The sequence below is a fragment of the Colossoma macropomum genome, unplaced genomic scaffold (assembly GCF_904425465.1).
Source record: "Colossoma macropomum unplaced genomic scaffold, Colossoma_macropomum, whole genome shotgun sequence".
NCBI classification, from domain to species: Eukaryota; Metazoa; Chordata; class Actinopteri; order Characiformes; family Serrasalmidae; genus Colossoma; species Colossoma macropomum.
The window spans coordinates 9,570,747-9,584,246 of NW_023494785.1; positions in this window are offsets into that span (position 1 = coordinate 9,570,747).

Genomic DNA, 13,500 nt, shown 5'->3' on the forward strand with positions numbered 1-13,500 from the left:
TGTGGTGCAAGCAGTTTCCAGCTCCAGTGTCCAAAGCTGGTGGAGAGCTTCATGCAGAGATACCTGGAGTGTACCATGAGAAAAATCCAACCTCTGGATAAGGGTCACATGTTTGATATGAAAAACTGGTGAAGGATGCAGCTTCTGGCTCTACAAGCCCTACTCTTCATTTCGACTCCTAAAACATTGTAACTCAATGCTACTTGAGCTGTAGGCTAATTCTGACTTAGCTAATTAATGGATTCATCTGTTTTTTGTAGTTGTTTTAATTTCTCAACCTGGGCATAATGAACGCAAGTGAAAATGAAGGGAAGGGAAACATTCCTTGTTTGGCACCATCAGTGTAAATCTATCTATGTGTAAACAGGGGAGCGCTCTGTCAGAGAGAATTGGACAAAATGGACGGAGCCAAATTCCCAATAAATGCTTGAGATAGTTTGGCTCCGTCAGAGAGACGCTGTTCTTGGGAGCGACGTGGAAAGTCATCCAAACCTTACCAAGGCCAAATAAACAGTGAATGGACACGAGGTAATTCAATCTCTGGGAAGACCTTATACACGATAAACAAACCCTTAAAGAAAAATACATAAAGAGACAGTAACATTTTAATTAAATAACGGTTTATACTGAAAACTGATTCAACAAATCCTCCCACTCAAACATCGCAATATCCAGAAAGAGAACATAAACTTTTTTTCTGTTCCTCAAAACAACTGGAAAGGCGTCCTCTAAACAATATCAGACCACAGCCCGAGACGATAACCGGGCAGCACAAAAACACAACACGTGCACGCCATAAAGTGGTCAGATGGCTTTTCACTTGTAATGTTTTTCAGTCTATGACAGTAAAACAACACGTCGAAACTGGTAATTTTATATGATCGAGGACTAGATAGGGACACATTTAGAGGCCTTGGACATGGAAAAACAAACGTTTGTGGAGAAACAGAGGTTGAACTTTTACCCTCTGCCCAGATCTAGCATTTGCTCTGCCACTAACCATCAGAGACTAACCAGAGGGCAGTCACAGTTCGCATAATTGTTTGGAAGAAAATGTTCAATATGGACTATTTACCTTGGCGGTGGAAGCAGGACTTTAAACCTTGAGGGATGTTCAAATGGTTTTGTAATTTATGCTTCAGTGAGATGATCACCCAGTGCAGCTTATAGACCATGTTTAGGGACTACAAACCATATTTACCAGTCTGTGAGAAAGTAAACTGATCTAACATCAGGTCTTCCTGTGTCTGTACCTGTACATGGTGATGTTAACCCCTTAAACTCCAGGTTTTTGGAGTTTACTATAAAAAATAGATAGTAAATAGTAAAAAAAACTACAAGCCTCAATTAAAAACTTTAGAACAGCACATTAAATGGTCAATTAAATGAAAGCAGTGATTTGTAAATTGTGTTTGATGGGAAATAAATTGAAAACAACAACATAATATTTCATGTTTTGTAAATTCCTTCCAACATGTTCCAAAAAAGAAGCATGTTTACCACTGTATTACCTTTACTTTTAACAATATTTAATAATCATTTGGAGACTGCAGACACCAATTGATTCAGTTTTGAACTTTACGGCAACAATTAAGATGGCCTTTTGCTTCTTTGGCCTGGAGAACACAATGTCCATTATTTCCATAAATAATCTGAAAGGTTGACTCATCAGACTGCAGTATGTTTCCACTGTGTGACAGTGTAGTTCAGATGAGCTTAAGCCCAGAGAAGTCGGCGGCAATTCTGGACATTGTCGACACATGGCTTGTGCTGTGCATAGTACAGTTTTGCATTTGTAGATATAGAAACAAACGGTGTCTATTGACAGAGATTTTCCCAAGCCCATGTCCAAAGAAGTATGCTGTCTTTTTTAATGCAGTGCTGTCTGAAGGGAAAACTGGCATTCAGTTGTGGTTTTCAGCCTTGCCTTTTACACATAAAGATTTCTCCATATTCCATGATTCTTTTGATAATATTATGCATTGTAGAGAGTGAAATACCTAAATGTTGCCTAAATACCTAAATAATACTTAAAATCTTTGCAATCATTCACTGAAGAATGTTGTTCTTAAACGGTTGGATCACTCACTGACACTTTTTGGCAAAGTGATGAGCCTTTACCAAAGATCCCATCCTTGCTTATAATGGATTTTGTACATAAAAGAATAAAGATCTTATGAACATTGCATGGTAGAGACATCCTTTTTTTGCCCAGAAGGAACACAGCCTCTGATTGGTTGAGGAGTTAGGAACACAGCCTCTGATTGGACAATAGACTAAATTGTCCAAATTGTCCCCATTGAGAAATGGATAAATAAACCCAGAAGATATTCAGTGTGGGATTTTTCATTATGGATTTGTTTTACAAAGTCTCCAAAAACACAGTGTAGTTCAGGGCTGGATTACAAAGCTTCTGAAAGGTATGCGATTGTACCAGAGCTCTCATTGGAACAGCACAACGCTACCCTTCAAGGAAAAAAGTAAATCTCTAGCATGCAGTACCTGAGATTTATTCTTTTATGTATGACCTCTTTTAATGTCAGATACGACATGGTCAACCTAAGAGGGTTAATGTATGGTCCTTTTACACCCAAGCATAATTGCATCACTTGTTTTTGAACATTTCACAAAGTTTCTAGTCTTTAACTGCCTCTGTCCCAACTGTTTTGGAATGTGTAGCAGGCATTAATTTCAGGATAAGCGTATTTTAAAACTCACATTTAGATAAGATAAAAAATTAAATGTATTATCTTTATAGATATATATATTTTTATATTTATATCTATATATGGATTGACAAACAACTACTTTTTTATTTGCATTTTGCATACTGTCCCAACCTTTCAGAGTTAGGATTGTATGTAAGTAAACAGCCAACAAAATACGTGTTTTACATTTGAATAGAAAGTCACAACAAAAGTATCTCTGTAAGCTCTGGAGGTCTGACAGTTAAGGGGTTAATCAACAGGGAAAAGTCAAACACTGATTCCAACATATTCTGATGTTACATATTTGGCTGTGCACTCTTAGCCTCACACAGATGGCATCATAAAAAGGGGGCGAGGCTGTCTGGAGCAAACACGAAGAGCAAACACACAAACACTGCTGACCCTCCAAGTCACCATCCATCTTCCCCCTAATCACTGCTCTCCGGCCCTGATGACCGGCTTAGACACGGTGACCCCGGTGACGTAGCTAAGCAACTATGAGCAGAGATTGTGTTCCATAGACTGGTTTAATGCACTTATCTGGGCTGTGTGTTAATTTACTTTTTATCTGCGACTGTGCCATTTCTCACCGTCTGCTCACACAGCTCTGTTGCACAACCAAGCGCCATTTGGTTTAAGGCAAATTGGATAACCTTTCCACATACAGCATTCCTGCAGATAGAGAGCCTGGGCTTCTCTCTCTCTCTCCCTCTCTCTCTCTCTCTCTCTCTCTCTCTCTCTCTCTCTCTCTCTCTCTCTCTCTCTCTCTCTCCCTCTCTCTCTCTTTCTCCATCTCTTATCTCTTTTTACTCTGTTTCTCATTCGCCTTCTCTCCCCCTTCTTTTCTCGTGTTCTCTCTCTTCTCTCCTCTCCCTTTCTCTTTTGTCTTTCTGTCTATTTCTCTCTCTTACTCTTTCCCTCTATTGTCTTTCTATCTTTTGCTATCTCTCTTCTCATATTTTATGTCCCTTCTCCTCCCACTCTTTTTCTCTCGTCATTCTGTCTCTTTTTGTCTGTCACTTTCTCCTTCTCTCCATCTCTCTCTCTCTTTCTCCCTCTCTATTTAATTTTCTTCTCTCTCTCTCTCACTTGCTCGCACTCTATTTCCCTCTCTTCTTTCTCTTCTCTCTCATTCTCTTTCCTCTTTCCTTTGTCTCTCTTGATCCGTCTCTTTTGTTTCCCTCTCTCACTTTCTTTCTCACACTCTGTTTCTTTCCTTCCTCTTACTGACCCTTTCTTTCTCTCTCATTTCCCTCCCCCATCTCTCTCCATCTCTCTTGCTCACCACCTCATCATTCTCTGTCTCTTTCGGTCTCTCTCCTCTCTCTCTCTTGTTCTCTATCTCTTTCTCTCTTGCTCTTAGTCTCTCACCCTTTCTTCTTTTCTCTACTCTCTCCCTCTCTTTCTATTACTCTTGTCTCTGTTAATCTGTCTCTTTTCTTTCCATCTCTCTTTCTTTCTCACACTTTTTCTTTGCTTTCTCTCTTATTTCCTTCCCCCATCTCTCTCTCTGTCTCTCTCACTCTCCCCCTCCTCATTCTCGGTCTCTTTTATCTCTCTCCTTCTTCTTTCTCTTGTTCTCTATCTCTCTTTCTTTCTTGTTTTCACTTCTCTCTTCTTTTTCTCTTCTCTCTCCCTCTCTACTTCTCTCGGGTATCTTAATCTGTCTCTTTTCTTCCTCCCTCTCTTTCTCTTTCTATTAATCTTTTGCTTTCCTCTCTAATTGTCTCTTTCCTTCTCTCTCATTTCCTTCCTATATCTCTGTCTCTATCTGTCTCACTCCCCCCTCCCCCTTTCTCTCACTCTCTCTCTCTCTCTCTCTCTCTCTCTGGAAATCTGCCCTTACAGTTCTGCAGCCCCCCACAGCTCTGAAAGTTGGCAAAGCCACATCAGAAAATATTTCCAAAACTCCTGCATGCAGCTGTGCCTTCCATTTGTCAAATCTTGTCTTCGGCTAGCGGAAGTGTCTCTGCAGAACGCTGCTCTGATTACAGGGCCCAGTGTGCAGCGCTAGCGGAGGGGCAGCCCTGTCGGCTTAAGCCCTCAACATGTGGCAGAGAGCTTTCTCTCTCATTCGCCTTTAACTGGCTTCTCAAAATACACAAATGCTGTCTAGATTACATCACTAAACTGCTCCAAATGCATTGTTGTGGTTCATTGATGTATTCCACACACGCCTGCGTAGCCTGCGCTCAAAACTAGCTTTGGATCAGCCTTACGTCGCTGTACATTTGTCGGGTATGACAAGACAGCATTCATGGCGTAAACACACTACTGTAATAAACATGTTGGGGTAAATATAGAAATGTTGACAGAGATGTAATTTCAGCCCTCGCTGTCGTTCCAGCCCATCAGAATTGCTTCGCTCTGTCTGAATTCAGCCTCTTCTCTTTATTTATGTATTCACATAGGCTGGATCCAACCCACATGTGTTTATTCGGGTCATAAATTAGCACTCGCTGCGGCGAAAGTGATAAATGGCTTGCGCGACCCGGGATCCGCCGTTCTAGTCAGAAGGACTTGTGCGGTTGATTTATGCCCAGTGGGGAGTAAATTGCATTCTTCGCACTGTTTATGAGGTTATTATCCTCTCACTGTCCTCTCTCTGGCTGGCTGGGGAGCGAGGCACGCTCAGAAGCTGACAGCTCACAAGCCAAGCACACAATCTGCTGTGTCACAATATCTGGCAGGCCAAGGGACGTCTGCACAGAAACCACGATGAGCAAACATCCCCTCACAGGGTTGACACATACAGTAATTTCTCCCATCTACAGTAAAACAGCAGCTATTCCGGCAAAAACTGCAGTGAAATGAGCAAAGGTAACGGTTTGTAAATTGTCGCCTACAGGCCGACCCTGTCAGCCACCTCGGTGGGAAACCAAAACCTGACACAGGCTAAGCACGCCCGCTAACGCTTTTAAAAAAAACCTCATTACGCAGGCCAGCATGAGGTCAAATCCCCTCATTCTTTCAGTCCGTTAGTGCTGAATAGTGGTCACATTATTTCCTGCTAATCAAGCCGTTGCTCTTCGTTCCTCTCTTTAATGGCAGGCGGCCCTGGCCGGGCCCTTGGTGCATTAACGGCCGTGCTGTAATACGAACTTTTCAACTTCTGCAACTCAGATTTCCTCACTGCGTTCCTGCGCAACTGACCTTTATCAACATTTCAATTTCTTCTGCACTGGACGTAATTTGTTTTTCCCACTGCTGTTTAAGTGAACATAGAGGTGCAGGGTTATCAGGGCGCTTCTCCGGACTTAACTCAGGTCAAGCAATTATTCATTGAATGGATGCATAATCAACGACTACCATATGGGCCAATAATAAAGATTGCATAGGTGGCAGCGGAGGTCACGTCAATCAAACTCTATCTCTGTTTTTAAAGGGTTGACAACTCGGACTCTGCAAACGTTCCGGAAGAAAGGAGAAAAACACCAAACGGAGGCCTAGCGTGAAGTGCGGACAGCATTACTTATTGATTATTTCATTATATTCGGGGTCATTTAAGTTTAGACGTGTAAGTAAATTGGCTGGTTGTTTTTTTTTCTGTCTATTTCTCTTACTCTCTCTCTCTCTCTCTCTCTCTCTCTCTCTCTTTCTCTCTCTCTCTCTCTCTTCCCCCAGCCTGGCTCGGATTTGGATGCAGAGTAGAGTTGACTTGGCCGTCCATTCCGGGCTCATGAATGATTGAAAGCGAGCGAAGCAGGAAGCGCTCATAAATAAACACAAGTCTGTTCTTCGCAGTGCCTGGGCCTGCGTGCTGTGTTACTGTGCAGGAAACACAAGCAGACAGGACTCGCTGCCTTCCAAATTAAGCCTTTCACACTGCGTTAATGCACTGGATATTATTTTCATGCGGGCTGCTCCGGACTGGCGGTGACGCGAGCTGGAGCTGGAGAGACTTCTTCATGTGTCGCTCACACAGCAGAGAGAGAGAGAGAGAGAGAGAGAGAGAGAGAGAGAGAGAGAGAGAGAGAGAATAGAGAGAGAATGAGAAAAAGAGAGAAAGAAAGGAGATAGATAAAGATAGCGAGAAAGAGAGAGAGAGAGAGAGAGAGAGAGAGAGAGAGAGAATGAGAAAAAGAGAGAAAGAAAGGAGATAGATAAAGAGAGAGAGAGAGAGAGAGAGAGAGAGAGAGAGAGAGAGAGACCTTTTTTTAGCCTTCACACATGCACACAGTGCTGCAGAGAGTGAGTGCACCTTCTACCCTCTCTCTCTCCTGAGCTGTGCTGAGAGAATGTGTGAGCGCACGGCTCAACTATCTCCCTCTCACACACATACACATTCTTCCGTCAGCGTGTACCGTGTGCCTGGGCTGTGAACACGGGCCGCATGCTAATGAGGCGGTCCCTGGGTGTTCAGCCCATGAACATCCGTCCTCAACAGTAAATAAAATGTCACACCGCATTTATCACAACGTACACAGCCCAAAACAACCCCCCCACTCCTCCTTAGTATCTGTCCACCTGCCTTTTCAGTGGCACTCATAACCCAGGCTAAAGCTCCCAGCTACAATACCCAAATCCCATGATGTCCCTGTGGTATCCAGGGACATAATAGACCCAAATGTGTTTTTCCTCTTAGGGGCAGGAAGATGCCTAAGGATGACCCTCAGACTCTGAATCTAACAGGCATATGTTTGACAGAGGCAGCCTCTGCTGTTCACAATTACATTTAGCCAATTTAGTCTGGGCTGGTATTCACACAGCCTCTCAGGCCAGCAGTTCTACTCAGGAATCAAATATTTCCTCTTTTGATAATGATTTTAGTCACTAGTACTAATCAATATGCCCCTTATGAGATCATTTCTGAGTATCAGCTCAAAGTTAACCCTTTAAGGTGGATGCAAAAATGTGGCTTTTGTTGCCGTTTAATCTGATCTCTCCACTAATAAGATGATTTCTCAACACTCATATTGCATTCATTTGATATGCCAGCAAAAAATCTGAAAATTCTTAGTTTTTACTTGCAGAAATGTTAGAACAAGAAAAGGAAAGTCAGTCATGCTTGTTTGGGACTCATGATTAAACAAATCAATAATCAGTGTTTACTGATCCAAACTGCACTCAGAATGAGCTTGCGCAACAATAATGTGCATCTTTTATACAGTGATAGAAAACATGGTAGCACACAGAAAGCTCTACATGCTGATACATTTAACTCTGGCCATTGTGCTCTTATTCTTCTGGTGTGAGATTTGAACAAGTCAGAACGGACTGCTACAAAATGTGTGGTCAGTCGGTTTAATGCCTACATTGTGTTTAAATTATGATGATAAATGGATGGAGGTAAACCAGATATCCCATGTTTTCCAATGGAACAGTGATGGGACGGCAGCGTACTGCAGCAGTCAGCAGAGCGTTCCCTCAAGAGTTCAAAACACTTTGCAGGATATAAGAGTGACTCATACCATCAACCATCATCCACACATGGGCAGTATTATGCCACTGTTATTGAAGTAATGCTCTCACCATGGCAACAGTTATATGGCTGCATGCCACCGCCTCTCGCGTAGCACCACTGATTAGACCAGTTCTTCTATGAAGCACGGGACCAATGCCAACATATAAATACAGCATTTAGAATTTATTGCATGATATAATGTAATATTAGGCTCTTGTAGGTCATTCAAATGAGCAGAGAAATTCTGTGGAAATTGCTGTTTCCAAACTTTCAATACCACATTTATGTTTATTAGTAAAAGATGAGATATTGTATAATTATCTTAATTTGTGTAAAACATATTGTGAATACAAGCTTGTTTTAAAGGAAGAAAAAGCATTCTTTACATGTTTGGAGCATTTTTGTCATTTGTTCATATCAAAGTGTTGAAAATATAAAATGTTATTAAAAAATTTTGTAATTTGTATTGTACTTATGTAAGTGTTGTAATATAGACCACCAAGTCTTAGTCAAGCTCGAGACTGGGACAAGACGTTTAGTAGTTGAGTCAAGCCAAGTCTAGCCAAATCAAGACAGTGACCAGGGCTGCCTTCAGCCCCGACAAAACGTAGCAAAATGTTTATATATACAGAAACGATGGTGCGTTGAGCACACTGTTGCGTTATGTAAGCTGTGTAACTATGGCAGTTGAGAAAGCCATTCTTGGCATCCTTCTAGTGTATTCTATTTAAAAAAACTTTACACTAAAATACTTATGACAAACATTTATTCTAACGTCTTCAATAGTTGCGTAGCCCAAGCTACAGTGGCCTTTATTCAAATCTATTGTGTGCACTACCTTTTTAATATGGCAGGGTTTATATCCACATTGATGCTGATTGGGCAACATGTCAGAGAAACCCATCAAATGACAGAAAACATACCTCAAAGCCCCTTGCACACCATTGTGTGCATGATGTTCATCCCGGAAACTATAGGCTACACATATATAGCCTAAAACATTTTTAATTATTATTTTATTATAATCTTAGTCAAAATTTGTAACTGGAAGTAATGGTTAGGTTATTCTCTGTCTTTTCTTCTCTAAAACATGTTCAGAATCACCACCTAATGTCAATATAAACCAAAAATACATCCATTTTTACTAATAAAAGAAACAATTAAAATATAGTAATAATAACATTCCGCTCTGCCTTAAGGAGATGTTTGAACTTTGGAACCAATGAATATCATCCGACAAAATAATACTCAGTTAAACCATCCTGGAAAAGATCCTCAACCAACAGATTTGATTTAACTCTACACAGCAGTGTTTTTAAAGATGGGTGTGTCAGAGGTGTTAACCAATCAGCAGTGATGTGGATATAAACTCTGCTGTATTAAAAAGGTAGTGCACACAATGGATTCTAAAAAAGCGGCCGCTGCAGCTTGGTGCATGTTAACTATTGAATACATTAGAAGACATATTTGTCATAAGTATTTTAGCGTAAAAGGTTATTATTTTTTTTTTTTTTAAGAATCCGCTAAAAGAATGGCCCCAGTGGGCCATGGTGGTACATGGTGGCAGCTTTTTTTTTCTTTAAATGTAAAAGTTAATTACATTACAAATATTTAACCAAACATAATTTTAAATATAACAAATATTGTTGATTATTTTCAAAAATAAAACATCACATTTTTATCATGCTCATTGATTGTCCTGACAAAATCTTAGCTAATTATGTTTATGGTTTTAGTGCAAGCGTAACTGAAACAAAGGAAATACAGCAGTGAATACACTGTGCTGAGCTTCACATGCATGAGAACAGAAAATCTAACAAATTTAAGTTTTGTGCTGGGCCTTTTAGCCAAGGGTCATGGCTGAATTGTAAAATAAATAGCTTCCATGCTCTGGTTAAACTGGCTGTGATACAGATAGAACTACAGAATGGCTTCTTCTGTCCCCAGAGAGTAAAGAATAATGCCTTTAGATGGTGGTGCTGAACTTTTGATATCATTAGTTTAAAGAGCTGCTGTCATGGACAATAATATTTTTGGATAAAAAAAAAACAAGAAACATTATTTTCGGATATCTGTGTTGTATTTTAGGCTAATTAGAATGATTGATTTTTGTCTTTATAAGTAAGTTGGTAAACAGCATCAAAAGTGATATAGACTGACAGTGGATCTGTGTTACCTCAGATGAATATCTGTTTGTGTCAGAAACAAAATCTCCAAGATGATTTAGGTGTTTACTGGAGAGATGAAAGGAGCAATAGCTGGGATTTGTCTGAGTAGGTGGCTAATTGGTTAGGGTGTGTTTGCTAACAGATCTGATGAGCTGGTTTTTGTTTCTCAACAGTCAAAAGAAAGTAATGAGATGTAATGAGGCATCAGAGCACAGACTATAAGCTTTAATTTTAGCAGAATGATTAAAGCAGTTAGCAAATGAATGCAAATATATTGCTAATATGTTTTAAGGAAATCTTAAGCATTCATTTCATTTCTAGAACGTACCAGTGTGGGGACAAAACTGTTTTTCCTGTGTTTGAAAGTCAGTGGTGAACCATTACTATTAGAGCTAGGCCCTCAGTTTGGGAAAAAAATGTCAAAACTTGGTCAAAAATGAGGAAATATGCTAATTTTAGCTAGTGCCTCTATAGGATTCCAGTAGTATGTTAGGTTAGGTATGTTAGCTAACCTTACAGTGATTCACATGAACATTCTTTGGCCATTCTAGATTAAACACAGACATCTGAAGTGTGTAAAAGTCATTCCATGATTTTTGTCCACAATTATTTTGACGGCTAATCTAATGCATAAGGCCTTCAGTTCAGCTCCTGAAATCTTAACCACTAGCAGATAGCTTGGCTATATCTGCTCAAATATTGCAGAAAAATAAAATCCTATTGAGTAATTTTCATTGAGCATTTTAAGATTTTCCAACTCTTTTGTTTACAACCAAAATTTCATAATGAAACAACAACAGAACAACAATACTTGTAAAGTTTAAATACAAAAAGACAATAATTCTATTATGATTCTGTTAAATAAAATTAAGCTAAAATGACAAAGATGTATTTTTTAATTCCACAGAAATCATCAGGCATTTTCTGAAGGCCTGAAAGGACCTGACGTTTCCTCACTGGTGAGAGCTTACAGAAGCATGCATGTGTTTTTCTTTTATTCGTTTTATTCCTCGCTACTTTAGTGTCAGTGGCATTCATCCGGGGGACATGCTCTCCGCTGTGACTTTTCTGGCCATTTTGTATCGCTTTGATTCACCATTAAATTCGAACCAGATTTCTGACACAAATTGTTACATTGTCACAATGGTCACAAAGGTTAACGTCATTTAGCTCTCCAAACAGTGGCTGGTATCTGCGCTTTGTCTCGCAGCCCCTAATTCCTTTATGGCGCAGTGTGAGACCTGCTGAACAACATTGCTAAATGACAGTTGCCCGAGCTGGTGTGAAAAGGGTGCCTGGCTTGTGGGCTATAGCGTGGGTCTCCGGGCAAAAGGAGGAGAAAAGGGGGGGACAGAGAGAGAGGGGGTGGCCCTGGCCCCTGCAGGACAATGGTCCTAGTGTGGGGAGAGCCAGAAAAAGGGGGTCAAGAATCAAAATGCAGATGACATTTGCAGTCAGCAGATTGATACAGCACCATTGATTCCCAGCTCCGGACGCTCATGATCTGAATTGCAAATGGCACGGCGCTTTGGCCTTTCTGCTGTCCGCCGGCCGAGCGAGGGGCTGTTCCCACAGCGCTCTCCTCTCTCTCCCTCCCATCCTTCTCCCTTTTCTCTCTCTCTCCTCCAACCCGTCCATCCCCCTCATTTCTTCCCACACCCCTCCCTCCTCCCTCTACCCCTCCCAACTTTCTCTTTCTATTCTCCCCTTTCCAATGGACGCCCCCCTAGAGCAGCCGGCGCGGTCCCCCGGACTCCAGCCCTCTGTGGGGGGACACAGCTAGCTCATTGTCTGCCCTGCCGTCGAGAGGGGGGAGGCCAGGAGGACACTGAGGTACGCCAGGCTCCCCTGTCACCGTCCGCCAATGAAACTTAAAAGGGCCCCCTTGACTAAAGATTGGGAGGGGGGCAGTTGGCCACATTTAAAACCCAATTAATGGGCCCTCGCTTTTTAAGTTTTTTTTTCTCCATAAGCAGGATTTGTGTGCTTTTCTAGGCTTTCTCGCTCAAAAAAGTCAATATGCCCCATTTGTTCTAAGCCGAGGTTAAATGATGAGGCTTCGAAATGGCCTCAGAGTGCTCTTACGAAACACAGCCCACTGGAAAGCTTTAGTTAGCCTGGTCTGATATTGAATTTTAAGATGGACTGATTTAGGACAGGATTTTAAGTTCTCTTTTCTCACAACCTGATAAATCTGGAGTTCATTCGTTACAGATGCAACTAGTTCAGTGCTCAATTAGACACTCTGTACACAATCTAGTACACTGTTAGAAAGGTTCTGTGCAAGCAGAATTTTTGTTCATCAAGGTACAAACAATGTAAATGTTCCCTCAAAGTACAAAATAGGTTTTTCCAGGTGAAAAGTACATATTTGTACCTTTTCATAACCTAAAGTTTTAAAAGAGAACATTAAAATAAAAGCCTGGAGACGAGACGGGGTGTGTGGAGTCAGTACAACTTAGAAAATATAATTTCAGTGAATTATGGTTCAGTTATGTTCCCTGATTAAAGGTACTGAGATGTACCCTTGAGGGTACCACCCCAGTGACAGAAAGAGGGGTGCTGCCCCAGTGACAATTTAGTACCTTTATGTCTGAGAATGTAAGAAATTTGGGATTAAAGCAAGATGTATCATGGAATTCAAAAGATCTTCAGGCACATCCACTTATTATTACTAAGAGGCAGCTGCCGAGTTCATATCAATGTGGTCCTCTCTAGCTCAGTCCTTAATGGCACACTCACGGCCCTGCAGTACAATCAATACACTGGGTGTGGCACATACAGATCCTGCACATTGCACGAGTCTGTCCCAAATGTACGTTTACACCAAGCACCCTTTACTTTTAAGCACCCTATAGGTTAGTTGACATCATGAAAGTGTGGACTTTGAGGAAGACTGCAGGGCTTAGGGCACCATTTGGGAGTGTGCTGCTAAAGGCTGCATTAAGGGGGCATAAAGTGCACTTGTGAACACCCTTTTGAATGCCTAAATGAGAAATGGGATACTCACAGCCCTCACAAGCACAAACAAATACGGACCACCACAAATAAAGTATTCCTGCCTCACAACTCACTTTATATACACTGCGTGTTATCCAACTTTTCCTTTTTCTTACGTTTAATTCATGGGGAGTCATGACTTTAGCCAGCATTTCTCTCCCCTTCTATCTCTCTCTCTCTCTCTCTCCCTCTCTCATTCTCTCTTTCTCTAACCTTCTGT